The 19625-nt window shown below is 40.7% G+C and overlaps 1 protein-coding gene across 1 annotated transcript in view; it reads right to left on the bottom strand.

Annotated features, from left to right (window-relative positions):
* MDFIC2 (MyoD family inhibitor domain containing 2) overlaps positions 1 to 6090 on the bottom strand; it is a 125779-nt gene extending 119689 nt beyond the window's left edge. Inside the window, exon 1 of the mRNA XM_084764919.1 lies at positions 5789 to 6090. The gene's annotated coding sequence lies outside the window, so the exon portion shown is untranslated. The remainder of the gene's footprint in view (positions 1 to 5788) is intronic.
* Positions 6091 to 19625: the final 13535 nt, after the last annotated feature.

The following is a 19625-nucleotide window of genomic DNA, read 5'->3' as shown; positions in this document are numbered from 1 at the left end:
TGTCAGGTCCTTTCCCATCTCCTTGACTATCTTTGCATTTACAGCTCCAGATCTTCTCAGCCACACAGGACAGATAACCAGAATTTTTTTTTCTCAGAGAAGACTTGATCTTCCACTGACATCAGTGAAAAGTATCTTTTTTATTTTTTTCATTTTTTTAAGAAGGGAAAAAAGGGGACATGTTATCTTGATCAGTCTATTCTCTAGACCACCTCTCATGGGTCAGCCACAAAGCAGGATATTTAAATATATTGAACTTCAAATACAATCTCAGTTTAACAGGACTTTTGGATCCAAAAGGAAATTCTAACATTTGATCAGCTATTCACAAATGATGTCTTTGTGTCCTTTAAAGAACTATAAAGCAAATAAAAAAAAACGTAAGCAGTTTCATTTGATGTTATCAGAGATAAAATAGTTCTTTGAAGAGCTTCGAGACTAATTGGAAAAGAATATCCCTATGTTCCTAAATTATTAATTTAATAAAGCTGAAACCACACAGGACCTATATAGGTAATGCCACAGTACCAAAAGAATACACAGTTGTGGATGTTGTACAGATTACAAGGGAAAATGCGACTTGTTGACATGAGAGCACTTAATAGGCAAAGACTTAAAAATTGGATATAGGGATGAGAGACAGCAGAGGTGGCTCAAGGAAAAACTGTCCCTACTTCCGATTGGATTTAAAGCAGCATTCCTTTCCTTCTGAGAAAAACAACAAAGTACAAGTTTCGTTTTCTCTAATCACTCATTCCCGCCTAGTCATTAGGACTTAAAAGGAGAAAGAAAGGAGAAACTGTCTGCTTTTCTCCCAAATCGTATTTGAAGCTAGGAAAAATGCTAAGTTTAGTCTAAGCTATTTTGTCATTGTGAGAGGTGACATGAAAGTGCCCATGTTGCACTAATAAAAGCCATGCCTGTGATGCCCACACCGCTGTTAAGGATGCTGAGATTATGACATTGAAGAGGAAGACATCGGCACTGCCAACCTGCTCTCCCGGTTACCCACTGCTGTGAAGAGACAGGTACATGGCAGGATAGTCTCCTCATCCCACCACGTGGGCCCTCTCTCGGCCACTCTTTCCCAACTTGGGAGCCTTGGCTGACCAATGTCTTTGGGCTGCCACCTGCGGTAGTTAAGGCTGTACGCAGAAAAACTGCAGGGTGCGTGAATAAATTTGTTTTAGGGTGACCATACTTCCCACATTCCATTCTTTGTACACTCATAGTTAAAAAGAGGAATGTAAGATAATTGTAGAGGAGATCTGGAAAACGGATGCCCCAGAACGTCTGTGTTGCCTTTTATATATGGAGGTTGAAGAAGAGCCACCTGAGACTCTACAGTTCTGTTCCTTGTCTGCTGGCTCACCTTGCCTGCGCAGCTGTGCAGCACCCAACTGCCACCCCTCCTGCTTCTCCACCCCCTGTATGGTGGTTTATTTAGTTCCAGGATAAAGATGATATACGCCAATAAGATTGATTCCCATCGAAGCCTTGTTATAGTCAAAGCTTTACATAGAATAGCCAGCCAGGTCCCCAAAGTGACTGTCTCTGCAAGAGATCCCTTAAAATATGTATCTTCCGGTGATTCCACTTATTGGAGGGAACCCTCATCAACGGAGTAGGCCACACGTACTGAAATATATTCAGACACAGTTCCCTATGGATCTGAGGTTCTCTGCCTAGGGTTTCAGAGCAGGAGCCCTAAAGGTCTCTGTCCCCAAATCGTAAGTAGCAGGAACCCAGGGGCTTATTGCTTGTTAGAGGCACTGACTCTGCGATAGAATGTGAGGTATGTTGGAGCCGTCCCCACCTCTGTGGCACTGTCCCATGACAGCTTCACAGTAGAGGACAGCGGAGGCATTTGAAGCTGTGCAGCAAAGCCACTTGCCCATCTCACCCTTCTCTCAGTTTGCAGAACTATGGGGCTATTGTCTTTCGGTACCCGTAAGAAATAAATGTCTTCACAATGCACCTAAATTCTGGAATTGGTTCTGAGAAGCTCAGTCATTTCACGTCTGATTCTCCTCATTTCTCAAAGCTATCTTAAAGTCCCATTGAGAAAGCCAAAGTTAAGTTCAGTCGTGGAATGTGACAGGACACAGTGAAGAACACCACTTGCGGAGTGCAGTGCAATCCAGCCTGGCACATTTAAGGGGACATTGAAGCATATGATAACGACTAATGGCAGATAATGCATGGGTAGGCATGGTGTACTGCACCATGATCATCTAAGGAGGCCATAGAGTTAACATCTCTTCCATTTCTTTCTCATCTTGGTGAACAGTAGAAAGATGAACATGTGGATATCAAAGAAATAGAAGGTGAGAGATCATGAGGAATTGGTGCAGGCTACCGGAAGCATGTTAGCCTTGAGTGACATAGAGGTACACTGGGATGCGAGGAAACTGCACATGTCATCATGTCATAACTGGCATTTACAGGTCAATGAGAAATTTCAGTGGGATATTAGTTGTTGCACGGCTAACTCGGGATAACCTGTAAAACATAGGAAGACGAATTGTCACGTGTTTGTGGTTTTGGTGAAGCAAGCAGAGGTTCACACGAGACAGTTCCTTGGGTTATGATAATACCTAAGAACCCTGACGACAATAATCCTCCCATCTTCAGTGTAGCTTTCCATGTTTATTTGCCCATGGATGCAGTGACCCAGAGTTCAAAAAAAAATCTTAAATGGAAAATCCCAGAAATAATGAACAAGTTTTAAGTTGTGCATCATTCTGAGAAGAACGATAAGATCAGACACCATCTTAGTTTGTCACACACTGGGTCACAAATCAAAACATTACCAGGTGGGCATCATGAGTGACATCTGTATAACCAACTGTCGTGGCATCCCAAGGTTTATGTTCAAGTAACCCTTCCCTCATAGCCTCTGCTCCCTCATTGGCTGCAACGCTCACCTTACTTGGTTCCAACACTGAGGCGTTGTATCCCTGTGTATCTCCACTGGAAGAAGGTGGGCAAGAGATTTTTAAAGAGAGAGAAAATGCACCCACAGTAGCTCTTTACCATTGTTCAAGCTTACTAGTGTTTTTGTTTTATTTGTTTTGTTTTTTGCTTATTTGTTTACCTCTATGGTTCAATTGCAATTAACTTTCACCATAGGTGTGTATGAATATTGGTTACTTTGCTCATTGACAAGAGAAAACCACCTGGAAAAAGCAACTTAATGAAGAAAAGATCTATTTAGCTTCATTGTCCAAAGGTACAATCCATCATAGTGCGAAAGGCAGAGCAGCAGGGATGTGAGGCAGCCCACCACAGTATGCCCACACTCAGGAAGCTGTGAAGAACCATAGCACTCAGCTCTCCTTCTCATATTTTATTTACTCCAGGACCCCAGCCCACAAAATGGTGCCACTCACACTTACTTTAACTCTACCTAGAAACTCCCTGACAGGCATGCCCAGAGATTTGTCTCCTAGGTGCATGTAGACCTGCCAAGTTGGCAGTCTATATACACCATCACAGTACATATAGGGAAAACACAGGATTCAATAGTAGCCAACATGTGAGGTACTGACTGAGGGGTTTAGAACGTGGTTCCTATAGACAAAGGGTAGGATGTCCTGTATGGTGTTGAGGATGGAGCCCTGGGACACCAAACATCCAGTTGCATGAGGAAGCTCCTGTATGATAAAGAACAGGCCTGTCCTGATGTGGTACCTCTCTGCTGAGATGTACTTAAGTATTCCAGCAGGCACCATGGATTTCCTTTTCCATTCCAGTCACTCGTCCCTATGAGCTGTGCGTATCAACTAGGTGTGGGTCTGATTAGCTGATAAAACTTATTGCGGGAAGATTGAATAAAGCTCAACTTTCAAGTGTTCATTTACATTTCAAAAGAGAAAATAATCAACTTGATAGAGGCTCTAACTAATTGATGCTGCTAGAGAGAAAAATATATTAAAATATTTTATCAGAAGAGAATGATGTAGTTACCTTATATGGAGAGAAATTTTGAGGTGGTCCTTTCTTTGTGATTTCCATCTTTCAAATACCATGATGTTCCTTTTATTCACTCTACCCATAGTGCCTCCTCTCAAAAGAATGAAAAGTGTGTGGCTAACAACTTAATTTCATACTGACGTAGCACCACTTTGTACATCCATAAGTAGCATTTATAAACACAAAGGTAATGCTTATGAACACCTAGTAGGTACCTCAAGTTGTAATTTAATTTATATAATTTTCTCTTCCTTTCTGTGAGACAGCAAAATTCCCTTCTGACCAGACACTATAGAACACACTGATGAAGCATCCTGTGTGCACGGTAGCATAGTCTTCCAAAATTAGCTTGTTTCCTTGACACCACCTTTTGGTGTGACAAATAACCACATCTTCAATTACCCTGTGATGTTCCTTCTTAAAGGTCTCTCTGTATCTTTGATATCAGTATTTATAGCATCGCCTTTGCATTCACTTCATAACAAATACCTATTGAGACATTGCAGTAAACATTTGCACAGCTGTGGAATTACCTATGGGTTCTTTGTACATTGAAAAGATTGTCTCATCCTGTGTGGGTGGGCAGTGCAGACATCTATGTCTGACCCCGCCTGTATCACTGGTTGTTTTCTCCATCAGCAGCAGCCTAGTTCTTTTCTTTGTGATTTTAAGCGGTAGTGACAATTTCACATCATCACTGGTTTGCTCCTTACCCTTTTAGGTGGTCAGCAACATTTCTTGCAGGAGTCCTACCTTGTGACTGGCTTACCGCCTTCACTCAGAGCAATCCTCAGTCTTATCTCAATTATTTGGCTCTTCTTGTTTGCACAGGGAGGAGGAGATGCAGGTTGAGTTTTTGTTTTTGGGGTTTTGATGCAGTAAGGTTTAAAAAATTAACAAAACATACCCAAAATATAACGGTGGTGTAGTATCCTTTAAAGCACGAGTGGTCCCCTAATGACTGTGGGCTGCAGTATAGCATGTCAAGGGTTGATCACGCCAAACCCACGAAAACATCAGAATTTGAAGCCTGAGATGTCATTTCAGTGGAATGTACATTGCTTTCCCACCACTATGAAGCTGGACAGCCAAGAAGTTGTAAGTCAAGGACTTTCTGATTTTGTGACCATTTCTACTCTACCATGGCCAGAGAACCATGGTTGAAAATTAGTTTCAGCTCTTCAGGATGTGTGTGACTGCCTGTCTATTCACCTGCTGCATACCATAGTAGAGGTCATGGATCCAAAGCAGAAGTGTGTGTGTGTGTGTGTGTGTGTGTGTAAGGACAACTTTACGGAGCGTGTATAGGCGTTTACTCTTCACTATTCCTCAAATAGTAATATGTAACAACTTTTTGCCTAGAGCTTAAAATGCACAAGCTGCAATAAATCACCAAGGCTGTGCATGGTCTTTGTGCATACTATACCAATACAGTGTTAGACAAGGGCTTGGGCATTTGATGATTTGGGAGGTATACTCGCTTCTCTGCGGGCAGTCCTAGTATTAATCCCCTGCAGATCCCAGGTGGGTAACTGTACATATTTACATATTTGATAATGACAATGGTGAACAGTAACAAGAATATTTACATTTAGTAAGCATGTTATATGAACATTTTGCTTTCTGGGTATAATTAAATAGGGGAAAAAAGCCAATTTATGACCCTATCTTCCCCTTCCTTTTTTTTTTTTAATTGAAAAAAGATTCTTCTTTCCTATAATATATCCTGATCAGTTTCCTCCCCCGTCCGTCCACTCCTCCCAGCTCTACCCCACCTCCCTTTACCCCAGATCCACACCCCTATCCCATTTACCTTCAGAGAGGCGTAGGCTTCCAGGAGACAGCAACCAAACACCACAACACAAGGTACGATAAGTCAAGGCAAACATGCTCATATGGAGGCTGTACTAGGCAACTCAATAGGCGAAAGAGTCCCAACAGAAAGCATCAGAGGCAGAGACACACCCGCTCTCATTGTTAGGAGTCCCACAAGAACACTAGCTAACAGCCATAACATATGTGCAGAGGACCTGGTGCAGGCGCTGGCTTGCTGCCTCGGTCTCTGTGAGTGCGTATGAGTCCTGAGCAGTTGATTCAGAGGGTCATGTTATCCTGGTGTCCTCCATGCCCTCTGACTCCTAGAATCTTTCCTCCCCCTCTTCCTTGGGGTTCCCTGAGCTCCAAGGGGAGGGACCTGATAGAGACCTCTAATTAGACTCTCGGAATAATGTCTGCCTATGGGCATCTGCACCCACTCTCATCTGCTGCCATATGAAAAGCTCTCCGGTGCTGGCTAGACAAGGCGTTGTTATGATCCCATGTTAAACCACGAAACCCTCGGAGGCACAAGAACAATCAGGGGGTAGCCAGAAGATCCTGACAGTAGCCGGAAGTACAGCTTGTTGAGACCTGTCTCAAGTTTGCTGTCTCAAGAACTCTTCCAAGCCAGAAAACTCTGAGTAGGCCTTGGAAGTCTCCCAGAGGCGAAGAGACAGTACAGATTTCAGTAAATCAAAAGCAGGAGAAAAAAATTCACATTTAAGATTACTGGACAAGCATTGAAAGCAAGTGTTCAGGTCTTCTGCAGAGTGGAAATTAGTACATGCATGTGAGGAAACAGCAGAATCCAAAGAAGATTCCAAAACAGAACAGGAAGTATAATAGCCAGGGCTCATACAAGGCAAGGAGCTGGCCAGAAGTATAACATCCTCACAGCGGGAAGACTTCTCAATGCTGGAGAGGGAAGGTGCGCGGCATCAACTGGAAATTACCATGTGCACAAAGAAACAACAAAATACAAATCCTTCCAAGTAGCACGGTGAGAATCGAAGAGAAATTTACATGCAGAAGATAGATTCTAGATATTTAAGGGTTAGAAGTTCAAGATGAAATGTAAGTCTATGTAAAACAAAACAGCTGTAAGACTTGATTCCATTTTAAAGAAGGAATATTGACTCTGTCAGGCAACAGAATGAATAATCTAAATAAGCAAATAAATGCTGTAATTAATATTAACTGATCACCAGCCTAAATCAGAAATAATGCAACTGTCAAAAGAATCTTCAAGACTAAGGAAGAAGTACTTAATAATATTAAAGTATACATGTATTTTTTTTTCATTTTAAAAGTCATATAGCAAAATCACAGTGAACTAGCAGTTGATCTAAACTTTCATAACCCACAGATTTCTTTCTATAATTAGTTATGAGACTTTTAGAAGACATCAGGAATCTGATGTATATGAAAAGTGAAATTAACTATTAACATTAAATTACATAGACAAGCTGTCTTCAGCATGCATTTTTACAAATACAACCATTTAATGCAGCATTTGCTATTCCTGGGTGCATTATAGGCAAGTGAGATTGACAGAAAAATAACTAAAGAAAGCCATGTTTGTTGTTATAAAATTCATTTTTACTTTTATTATTCCTTTATTTACAATGTTTTGAGACAACCCAAAGCTGCTTTTCCAGTGGTACACATGATAAATATATACTCTGATAATCTGGTATTTGGGTTTGTAGTATTTGCTTAAAAGTAATGAAGTTGGTCACAAGAAGGAAGAAATATGGAGCTTTTAATTAGGTGTAAAGCCATCATAATTTATGCTAAATAGTTAATTCAATGATGTGCTTTCCTCAGGTTGCCATGAAACATGCCAAAGAGAACCTATACAAGTCTGTGAAATCTAAATACAGAAACCATTAAAAGGTATTTGTCACGTAAGCATATGAAGGGCCGAAATGAATGAAAATGAAGTGGGTTCCATTCGCCATACATAATTCATACGCTGAAGAGAGAAAACAGAACATAATTACTTTTAAATTAGGGTGACTTGAAATTTTACAAATTTCCATTAATTTTGCTTTCTTTCTGCTAACAGTGTGCGTAAGTATATTGTGATGATGTGAAATGAGAAAATTAAGATACCCAAATCCTGCCTCCTCTCTTGGACAAATGTGGAGGAGCGAAAATCATGGGCTCTGCAGCCTATTTCAGGGTGCCCAGTGGATTTCACCCCACATAGCAGAAGAGTGTTTGTAGTGCTGTTGACTTGCACTGCTCCCCTGCACAGTTTTTTTCTCTCTCTCTCTAATGCGTGATTTCTTGTCAACCCTCCTTCTTGGCTCAATTGAAACTTCATCCTGTGAAGCAATTCACACTGGTGGACAGCCCAAGGTTGTGTGCAGGCTTATCGCTCGGTGGCATCCCACGGAGGGATGTGTGTTTCCTGTCCCTGTCTTATCAGGACAAGACTTGGGGTCCCCGATAGGAGACCATAGATTTTAGCACTCTCACAAATCCAATTTATTCTATCTATTTTAGACTTAAGCTTTCAGCGTCGCTCTTGACACCACACTGTGCTTCCGGGGAAGATAAGGTAGAAAATCCAAGACGCCGTGGATGGAAACGAAGCAACAATGTCTGCACATACAGATCTCACTGGAGAGACACATCCCATGTGTGAAAATGGGTAATTTGCCCACTTAAACTTCCCTAAACAGCCTGTTTATTTAGATGATGGGCTGAAGTGTGGTTGTGTTTGTTTCTCAGCATTGCCAGCTAATGAGCACTCTTGCTCTTTCTCCCATCATTGAGACGTTAGAGGGAGAAAGTCCCATTTGCTTCTGTTCATCAAGACTGTCATATTCAGATAATGTACCAGGGGATGATCAAAGTTAATGGAATAAAATGGCACTAGAGTGGGATTTGGGGGAGATCCCATGAGATTCGGTACAGCAAGTTCACAATTAAAGTAGTATGCAGCTACTGTGTTGAAAGACAAAGGGGAGCTTGTCCCTTGAGAATCAAGCAGTAATGGGTCCTAGGAATGATCTGGAAACCCAAAGCGACCATTGTTTAGATAAGTGAGGCAGGGGAGATTGCTCAATTGGTAAAGTACATGACACTTAAGCACAAGGGACATGAGTTCAGACCCCTAGCTCTAACACGAAAAGCTGAGTGTGGTGGCACAAACCTGTGGGTCAGGCAAGCCATGAAGATCCCTAAGGTTTCCTGGCAAGATAGCCTCCCAGGATTGGTAAGCTCCAGATTCGGTGAGAGACTATTTCATAAAACAACAAGGTGAAAAGTGACAGAGGGAGGTTTTCACCATTGACCTGTAGCGTCTAAGCACATGAGCACACACACACACACACACACACACACACACACACACACACACACACACGTCAATAATTAAAGCTCAGGACACAATAATGTAAGACAACCCATAACGTACTATGACCAAAATGTCATTGCCAGTTTGGCATTTTTTCCCTCTTTCATGAAAACTCCTAAATTCTCACTCAGACTAACTTGCTCGATTCATCTGCTGTGCTCAAATAAGGCCTTGTCCCTGCAGGTACCCATAGGTAAGCAACCTTTCTTAGGAACCCTCCTGAATGACTCAGAGGCCCCTCCCTTCTTTCCTGACTGCAACCTGCAGTCCCTGTCAGCTTTTCTTGCGGGCAACTAGGTTTCAAACCCAGTGTCCCCCAGACCAAGTTCACAACCTTAAACCAACCCCTGTTGATGGGAGCTCTGTGAGAACTGACTGATACAAGAGGCACTGGACTCAGTCTGGTGCCTGGTGAGCTGCTCATATTTTTCAGCCGATGCGACTTCATGAACTAAAATTCTTGACTAGAACTGAAACTTCGTGTTTTGTTTCTGTTGACGTTATTACTTTTATTTGGCCAGTCAGCCTTAAGAATTCGCGTGTGTCTTATTTACCCACCATCAGCATTCTATGCCCCTTCCTCTAGACTTGTTTTTCATGAGATGCCATTGATCCATGGCTCTATGGCCACCATAGTTTTAGTGTCCACTAATCACCACGTTGTGCCTCTCTCTCCTTCTTCGTTCACACAGCCGGTTTCCCACTTTAGAGACTGGGCTGTCTGATACTTACATTGCATCCTTCTTTTTATACAACAGGTAGGCATGTGGCACAATCCCACCCACTAGTGAGGCAGGGGAGGGTGCTGGAAAAGGTGTTCTTCCAGTTAAAACATAAAATTAAGCACAAATTAAACACTTGAATTATATAAAAATAGAATCATGATTTTCTACACAAAAGCTACCACAGATCTGATGATGGTCCTGAGTGATTATTTTCCTAGTGATGCTGTTTCAATTCGTGTGAGTACGCTCTGTGAACAAAAATGACCAGGTGATGCATGCATTGCTTATAGCCTGTCCCTGTCACCAAGCATTGCGAAGTTGAATATGGCTTTGAAATAGATTCCTAAGTGAAAACTTGTATCATTTCCTCCCCCACTGGACAGTGATATAGGTAACGCCACGCGTCTGCAATTCTTACATTCACCCTGGTGTTACACAAGAAAACAATTTCTGTCCAAGGTGACTAGGAGGCAGACCAAGACAATCTGCATCTTTATTCATTTCAAACTTTTATCTAGAACTTTGAATCTAAATACCATCTTTCTCTTCCATTTTTACAAATTACCCTGCACAGGCTGCAAGGGAGAATTCTTTAGTGCCCCGCCCTCCATCACGTCTCACTTTTGATTAAACATCCTCGGCATTCTTCAGTTTCCCAAGTAGTGAACCCCAAAGGGAATTGATGGGTAGGGGTAACTCAGAGGAGCAGGAGAAAGCGCTCTTAGAAATGGTGCCCATCTAAAGAAATTTAGTGTGGATGATATGCTGCATGTCCATGCGCCATGCTGTCTTCACTGCCTTCACCTGTTGGACAGTCACTTGCTGTGCCATGGTGAGTTACTCACAGAATTCACCCTAAAAGCACCCTTGCCTATTCAACTCTTTCCAGAACAGTTTGACATATTGAGAGTTTTGTGTGGTTGCTTAAGACAATTTACAGATTACATAATTTAGGTTTTTGCCCCCTCAGGAACAGTAGATTACAGAGATGCTATAGGAGAACTGCAATAGCAGATTATATAATTGCTGAGCATCCCCCTTCTGTCCGGGGGATGAGTTCTCTGTCCGTGTCATTAGGAAGCATCAAAACAATAATTTAAATGTGTTTGACATGGATTGGGCTAAAAATCAGAATTATAATTTGGGCAGTTTTAAAAGTGAAATTTGTGTACTACTATTAACGGTGACACTGTCCCTTGAGAATCGAAAACCATGAGAGTTTTGACTTTGATAGGAATATCTATGTGTAACCTGTAAGTACATACATAAATGTTAGGAGGACAGCTCTTGACGACTCTTGAGGCTGACAAGACACATTTTCCTTTCTGATATCCAGCTAAATTCTGCCCCATGCTCATTGTTGTAATAATTATTATAACTTCATAATTTGAAAACTCCTGTGTCAGGGTTTGTTTGTTGTTTTGTTCAATACCCACAACAACAATGTAAGCTGAATACCTTGTCTTTTTTCCATGAATGAAGAACATGGGAGTGAATTAAGTTCCTCCGAGCTGGTGTATTCCTCCTAAGTAGCTGAATCCACATGTGATGGTTAGGTTGTTAACACTATTCCACTCCCTTTAGTTCTTCTCTGTGTGATAATTAATACATTCATTTTATAATTTAGAAAGGGAAGTAGAGATGAGGAGAATATGTTGAACATATAATACATACTTGCACTAAATATCTATCTATCTATCTATCTATCTATCTATCTATCTATCTATCTATCTATATATCACAACACTATGCACAATGAATATATACAAAGATACTTTTTAAAATTATAACAAAAGTAAAAGTAGTCATTTTCTTAAGGGAGACATAAGCTATGTAGCAGAGACACTGAAATATTCTCTACATTAACAGTTGTAGTAGTTCCTCCTCAACAAGACTGCCAAGATGCTATAAGTATAGATTCTTAGCTAGTACTTCCGCCTACTTATTCTTGACTAAGTAAGTTCAAAAATAAATAAATAAAATAAAATAAAAAAGAAAGTTCAATGCACCAGGTGGTGGTGGTGTGCACCTTTAATCCCAGCACTTGGAGGCAGAGGCGGGAAGATCTCTGAGTTTGAGGTCAGCCTGGTCTACAGAGTGAGTTCCAGGACAGCCAGGGCTACACAGAGAAACCCTGTATCAAACTCAACCAAAAGAAGAAGAGGAAGAAGAAAAAGGAGGAGCAGGAAGAAGAAAAGGAGGAGAAAAGGAAAGAAGAAAAAAAGGAGAAAAAGAAAGTGCAATGCCTCTTTTAATACTATAATTGTTCGTTTTCCTGAAATTTTGGTCACAAGTGATATCTGTTATTTCTCTAGCACTTATGCCATTTTTAAGTTTCTTACTTGACTTTGCACATCATAGACAGTGTGGTAAACCACAATAAGAGGCTGATCTGAAATCTAACTTTGGTGACTCATCTGCAAATAAACCATTGGGTAAATATCTGTCTGTCCCTTTGTCACAGAATGATATAAAAGATGTTGTTCAAATAAGTGAGCACCTAGGAGACTGTTAGTGAGAGACCCTTTGATCCTGGTTGGTGTTTCTCACCTGCAGTAGGCTCCCTACGTCCTGAGGGTAAAGTGTGGATGCTTAATGGCCCTGCTTGCTTCCTTCATGGTGGGCTGTGGAGAGTACTTCACCTACCATGGCTTCTTGGCTCTCTCAAATATTTAGCTTTTGTTTGGGGTTGTGGTAAACTTACAAAAATATATTCTAAATCCTCAAAATACTTTCAGTATTTTTTCATTTTTAATAGTGCATGATCATAATTTCTAACATATTTAAAATAAAAATGCTATAGAAGCATTTTAATAGTGTGGATAACACTTTTATTGGAGAAATAATTTATTTAGAATTAACCAAATAGAGGCTAAATAACCAGAGTAGTACTTGAAAGAAGAAAACACAGGCCCCTTTACTCAAGCACAGCAGGCTTTACTTGGGAGTGGTGCTGATGCAGTGTAGGTATCCTGAAGTCCATCCCACCATGATCTAGATAACTTTAAAACAATATTTTCAGTATGCACCATAGTCATTAAGTACAGAAAGTACAGTCACTGGGTCAGCAAGGAAACAATTTCATTATGGCATTGGCAAAGGACAGAGAGACTCGTTTCTTAAAAATCGCAAAACCCTCCTTGCAAATCTCCATATGATGGATTTAAATACGCCTTTTGTCTCTGATCTTTTTACCACTATCCTGTTATAGATCTATCCGTCTTGAAAAACAAGAAAGAAACCACAAGCTAGAAGACATCCATCTAGGAATCCTAGCATAATAATAACTGCCTCAAGCTGCATTTAGGACTCAGCATCTCTGGCAAAACTGTAAGTTCTTCACAAAGGAAATCTCAAATTGTAAGAGATTTCCATTCAAAGTCATATCTATATTTAAAAAGAATCCCCATAGAACATAATGGCTGTCACCCAGATATACCCTTTAGCTTGGATGGCACTCTATCTTGCAGCTTGGCTTAGTAATATATAACCTGAAAACTGTGAGTGATGTCTCTGAATAACTAAGAACATCACATCCGGATGTATGAATACAAAGATGTAAGCAGTTCCCGAGTTTCTGAAAGCAAGGACCAGTTTGATGGTGTTTTACAACTTGCACAGTTTCTTGGGAAGTTGAGTGCAGTCATAGAGTAAGAGTCATCAGGGTGGTGGTGGTGGTTTCCTCTGGAGTTATACAAGAATTTACTTCCCTGCAAGTTCTTTCTTATGTCAAGTTCCCACTCAAATACCTACCTGCCAATCTGGGAGGGTGGTGGGAGAAACTTGTGGGTGGTAGAGAAAGTTAAGCACCTGGAAACTAACGTTTTCTCTTTCTTTGATTGGTAAGGACATCCTCAGCTTGAGAACAAGTTTTTGTTCTAAAGTTAGGGTGCATATATATGTGTGTATGCATGTGGTGTGTGTGGGGCGGGGGGGTGTGTGAAAAGTCAGTATTGAATGTCTTCTTTCTATCTGCTCCTTATTTGATTTTATTTTTTGAGACAAGGTCTCTCCTTAAACCACAGATCAACTGCTAACTAGGCTGGCTGTCCAGGAAGCTCCATCAATTCTCCTGTCTCCATCTCCCCCAGACCCAGGGTGGCAGAGTACCACTTATGGTAATGATGTGGGTGCTGGGAATCTAAACCTAGGTCCTTATCACGTGCAGTAAATGCTTTACTGACTGAGCTATCTCCCCAGCACCTACTATGACCAGTCTCATAAAACATGATTAAAAGTCAGGAGCGTGGTGCCTGAGGGGCTAAATGCCCAAAAGTCTTTGATTTACATTTGATTTTCTACATGTTTATACCGAATAAATCCTCATTTTTCATATGCACTGTTTTAACAAGAATGAAGAAAAATGTATAGGATTAGTGAGAGGAGAGAGAGAGAGAGAGAGAGAGAGAGAGAGAGAGAGAGAGAGAGAGAGAGAGAGAGCAGAACCCTACTAATGAATCAAAGATTCTTTGTCCCAGTGTAGAAGACTAGAATTATTTAGAAATGGTGTCTAATCAGGGACTTCCTGTCTCCTGCTTTTAGATCTTGGATGCAGAAGTGATTGCTCTATTGTTCTAGGATGCAAGGCCCCACGTAGAGATCTTTCTCCTCTTTGGCCAAAGCTTCCAGCCTGAGAGTGTGCTGGAAAGCAGCTGCACTGCTCAGTACTTGTTTTCCCTCTTGTGTATGCTATTTGATGGCTCCAATTCAGCTGTTCATTTTCCCTAAGGACCAAGAAGCAAGCAAAGCATATGAATAAATAAGTGTTCAACATTTTGAATGCACGAACTTTGTTATATTTTTTTTTGCAGTGATGATGACAGACATTTTGCGGGCTTTTATTTTTCAGGGAGGTTTTTGGACCACTTGACATAATCTTATGCCGTTACTGGTGTTTGAACATATCTGTATTTTTCCTAAGATAAGGATGTATATGCAAACTTAAATAATGGTGATGTATCTTGTTAGCAGATCTTATAAATACAATTCCCTTAATGGAATTCATCGATCATGCATCATTGGCCAAATTTTTTATGTAAATGAAATAGAAAGTAATATTTATTCTCTTTTCGCTTTCTTATTCTTGTTGTATTTTTCCACACAGAACATTATATGCTAAAACTTTAATTTTTTTATTTAAAATTAGGTCTTATGTCATTTATTTGACTACTATGAAGTATATCAATATGTTGATACTATAAATTGAGACGAAAGGAAAAAAGATTTTGTCTAACACTTTTGATTGTATCTGTCTTACCAAAGGTTATTGTTATATATTTTATCACTTACTGATCAAATTTTTAAATGCATATTAAATATGTTTATTATGGAAATAATTTTTAAAGTGATGCTTTAATGGGGCAAAACTGCAATTTAGTTTATTCAAGTTTGTGATGGGCTCATAGCCCTGTAATCCCCTCAGAAATCTCACTTACGATTTGGAGCAAGATATATAAATCATTTAGCCCTTACTTGTCATCACTATGATAATATTCTGATAACACATATCCTTTTTTGTTTTGTTTTTTGAGACAGGGTTTCTCTGTGCAGCCTTGGCTGCCCTGGACTCACTTCGTAGAGCAGGCTGGCCTCACACTTAGAGAGATCTGCCTGCCTCCGCCTCCCAGAGTGCCGGGATTACAGGTATGCTCCATCTCATTCATTGGAGGGTACGGGCACTTGGGGATTGAACCCAGAGCCTTGTGTCTTCTCAGTCTGCTGTCTACCACTTAGCTTTCTTCATGCAGTCTCCAGCAAGGAGAACGGCAGACCAGTGAATCAGAAGACCCAGCATCACATTCAAGCCTTGGTTCCTCTAAACAGCACACATGAACTCGGCCAGAGGGTTTCTACTACCCAACCCAGCAACAAAAAGGAACCCACTGAAGCCTCCGTTGTTGGGATAAATCAATTGGCTTATGCTGCGCCCCTAATCTCAATCAGGGAACCTGGCATTTTCCATGCACTGTCATCACTGCCTCGGGGATTAGCACATTCTGTGTGATGGCACTGTGACAAGCCTTTTGGGAGCCTGTGCATGATCTCCTCTATGAATGCCCCACAGCCCCGGTTTTGCTTGGTATGCTCACACCGTGATATATCTAGGCTGAGTATAACTTGTGTTGAGTGCTAAGCATGCTTGGAGGGAATCGTGATCCTGGGGTGGCCTGGAAATCCAGACACTGTGATCTTGAATGAGTTGATAAACTTCTTTGTAATATGTAAGTGAGGCTGATGACATCCCTCTAATAAGGAGGCCATGGTTCTAATGCAGTTATGTGGTTTAGGCAAAGAAATGTCTAAGTAACTTATTACCATCTTTTTAAAAATTAAAAACACTGTCACCATACTATCTTTCTGATGCCCTGGAATATAGTTTCTTGATGCTGTTGAAAAAGCAGGAAGAGGTGAACAGGTCATTTCTTTCCTTACTATACTTCTGCTCCGGATCCCTCATGAAGCCACAGGACATGGCAGATTTGCACACAAGGCACCTGGTTCTCTCCCTGAGTCACCAAGGACTGTATAACAGACATTGATTTTTTTGTTTGTTTGTTTTGTTGATGATTTCTGGTTTCTTTGATTTGGGTTTGCTTATATTTTTTTAGTTTTCTTTCTTAAAAGTCATCCAACAACACCTTTATTTCCCCCACCCCACCCTGATTAGAACCCTGATATTTTTCATCTCAGGATAGATCGCTTCTCTAGACAAGAGCATAAGTCTTGCTTGTCAAAGCATTTCATCATTTGATGACCTCTATCTTCTTGATAAGTTTAGAAGTGGACATCTGCCAGTGTTCATAGACGTCTAGGGCACAGGAATTTTGCACTTCCTATAGACAAAGCTTCATGAGAAGAAAGCCTTTGGACTGTTCTGTCAAGACTGCAAGTGATGGCTGGGGGCATGGTGGTACTTTTGGCCTATGGAGACACAGGCCAATAAAGCAGAAAGAGTGAAATAGCAAAAAGGGCATCACTCTTAAGTGCCTTATGGAGCAACACAGTTTCCTTTTTGACACGCAGTTTGTCACACGATGAACACTGAATATAGAGAAACACTTAAAGTATGATTCATTAATGTGGAGTAAAATCAAGAATTTTTATGCTTTATCAGTATTTTAAGGTTCTATTGAGAATCAGAGAAAGTATAAGATCCAAAGCTAACACAGTTTTTCCTCAGTATCTTCAGGAGCTTGGTTATAGGACAACTGAGGGTACCCAAATACATGAATGCTGCTCAAGTCCTTTATACAGATATGATGGAGTTTTTTCCTCTCACCTATGTATCTCTTCTTCCATCCTTTAAACCACCACTCTACTGTTAATTAAAGGACCTGATGTAATTATAAGTGCTATATAAAGCAGTCTACAGTGATATTTAGAGACTAATGACAAGAAAATGTCTATGTGATGAGTATAGATGCAATTCTTTTTGAGTCATTTTGTCTGGAAAAATTGAGTCCACAGATGGAAACTCCCCAGTTGTGCCTGTGTACTGTGTTGCATGTCTGAAATCTCTGAACTCAGGAGCTGGGGTCAGAGAATCAAAAGTTCTAAGGCGCACTGAGCTAGATAGTGAATTCCAAGTTGGTCTTGGCTTTACGAGATCCTGTCTCAAATACCTTCCCCCTACGTGTGTACAGGTACACCTATATATCTATGGATATGCATGTGTGTGAAAGCCAGAGGTCAACACTAAGTATCTTCCTTAGTTAAACTTCACCTTAATGTTTTGAAAGGGTATTTCAGTGAACCTGGAGCTCACTTATTTAGCAAGTACTGGTCAGAAAACCCAAAGACTATTCTTATCTCTACCTCTCCAGCTGGAATTACAGGGGCTTGCTTCTATGCTGGCTTTTATGTGTGGGCTTTGGGGGAACTGAACTCAGATCTTCAAGCTTGTCTGGCCAACTCTCGATTGACTGAGCTTTTTCCCCAGCTACTAAATTAGCACTTTTATGTTGAGAAGCAAAGTACAGTTTGAATGATTTTTGGAATACAACTTTAATAAGAAATGTTTTATTCTCCTTATGACATTTCTGGATGCAAAATGCTATTACTTATTAAATGTTCGGGGTCAATATGTTTGAGGCAGAAATTAAATTGTGATGATAGAATACTGTTCTTGGAGGAAGATCACATGGTGTGCATAATAAGGAACTAAGATGACTCACTTCAAATTTGCTACTTTATTGGCTGCAGTACACACCACTGTCATGCCTGACACTGCTTGTTAACGAGGAGAGAATTTTGAAAGTACCTATGCCTTAGCATAACTGCTTAGCTGGCTGAGAGCTCATGAATAACTGATGACAAATTTGAGTTGAGATGTATTGATGGAGCACACCGTATAGCTAACGTCATAGCATCCTTCTTCCAAAGGATTTTTCTTAGTGTCTGATTAACTTCTGGGGAACAAAATGGCACTTCTGTTTCACCAAATAGATTAATGGATGGCTAACTAAAAGCTATGTTTTCCAAGCAGAAGCCTGTAATAAAGACACACACACACACACACTCACTCACACACACACATATATATACACATATGTGTGTGTGTATATATATATATATTCCTGGACTGTAAATATATATATTTCTAGAATGACCATCATTATGCAGAAGTATCTGCCCAGTGCCTGAAGACTAGAAAACAGTGTCTGAAACCACTGTGGCTGACTGGCGTATTCAACATTATGAATAATCACCCCGTCCATCATGCTGTCTCTTTATCTGCAGGTTTTCCATCCTGTTCCATTTCCCTTGGTCTGCATTTTAATATTGTGGCCAAAGAGGTGTCTGGTTCCAGGGCTGAAGAAATGACTCAGTTGATAAAGTATTTGCCATGCACATATAAATACCCAACTGTGATCCCACATTTAAAAAAAAATGTAAAACAATGTAAAAGCCAAGAAAAGTGATATGCATGTTTAGTCCAGTGCTCTGGTGGCAGCAAGGACAGTAGTGCCCCTGGGGCTTCCTGGCCAATGAGTCTAGCTGAATGGTGAACTCCAGGCTTGGTGAGAGGAGTACATGTCTCAACAAATGTGATGAGGCCAGGAAGATGGCTTAGAGGGTCTAAGCCTTTGAACTCAGGCCTCCTAAAGACCCATGTTTGATTCCCTAGAACCCAAGATAGGAGGAGAGAACTGACTCCAAATTCTTGTCCTCTGGCTGATACATACTCAGTAGCAACCCCCTGACACACACACATATTGCCCCCACATGTAAGTAATAATAATGATGATTATAGTAAAATTAAAAATAACAGTAAATCAGTTTATAGAGGTATTGAGAGAGATACCCCATATTGACCTCTAACATTCATACCCACAATCATGGGTGAGCACTCCATACACCCACACAGACACACATGAACACACACACAGGGAGGTGTCTCATCCCTATACTGCAGTCCAAGCCATTTGGCATTCAGTAGTAGGTTGTGGAAGTTACTAGTAGGTATAAAACTCTCTAAAGAGTTGCAAGTGCCAAGTGAGATAGAACTGAAGATGTTACTCATTTAAGGAAGACAGTTTTGTACTCGAAGCCAATTCCTCATTACTTTTTTAAAATAAGCTTTTTATTTTAGGATTGTGTTAGATTTACAGAAAAAAAAATATTGAGATGATAGTAAGAGTTCCTAGATATTCCACACAGAGTTTCCGCCCCTGCTAACATCTCAGACGAGTGCGGCGGCACAGTTGTCACAGTTCACGAGCACATGGCCAATGTCGTCC

The sequence above is a fragment of the Acomys minous genome (genome assembly GCF_964271855.1).
Source record: "Acomys minous genome assembly, chromosome: 17".
NCBI classification, from domain to species: Eukaryota; Metazoa; Chordata; class Mammalia; order Rodentia; family Muridae; genus Acomys; species Acomys minous.
Note: the sequence above shows the minus strand (reverse complement) of the source record. Positions and strands in the feature narration are given on the sequence as shown.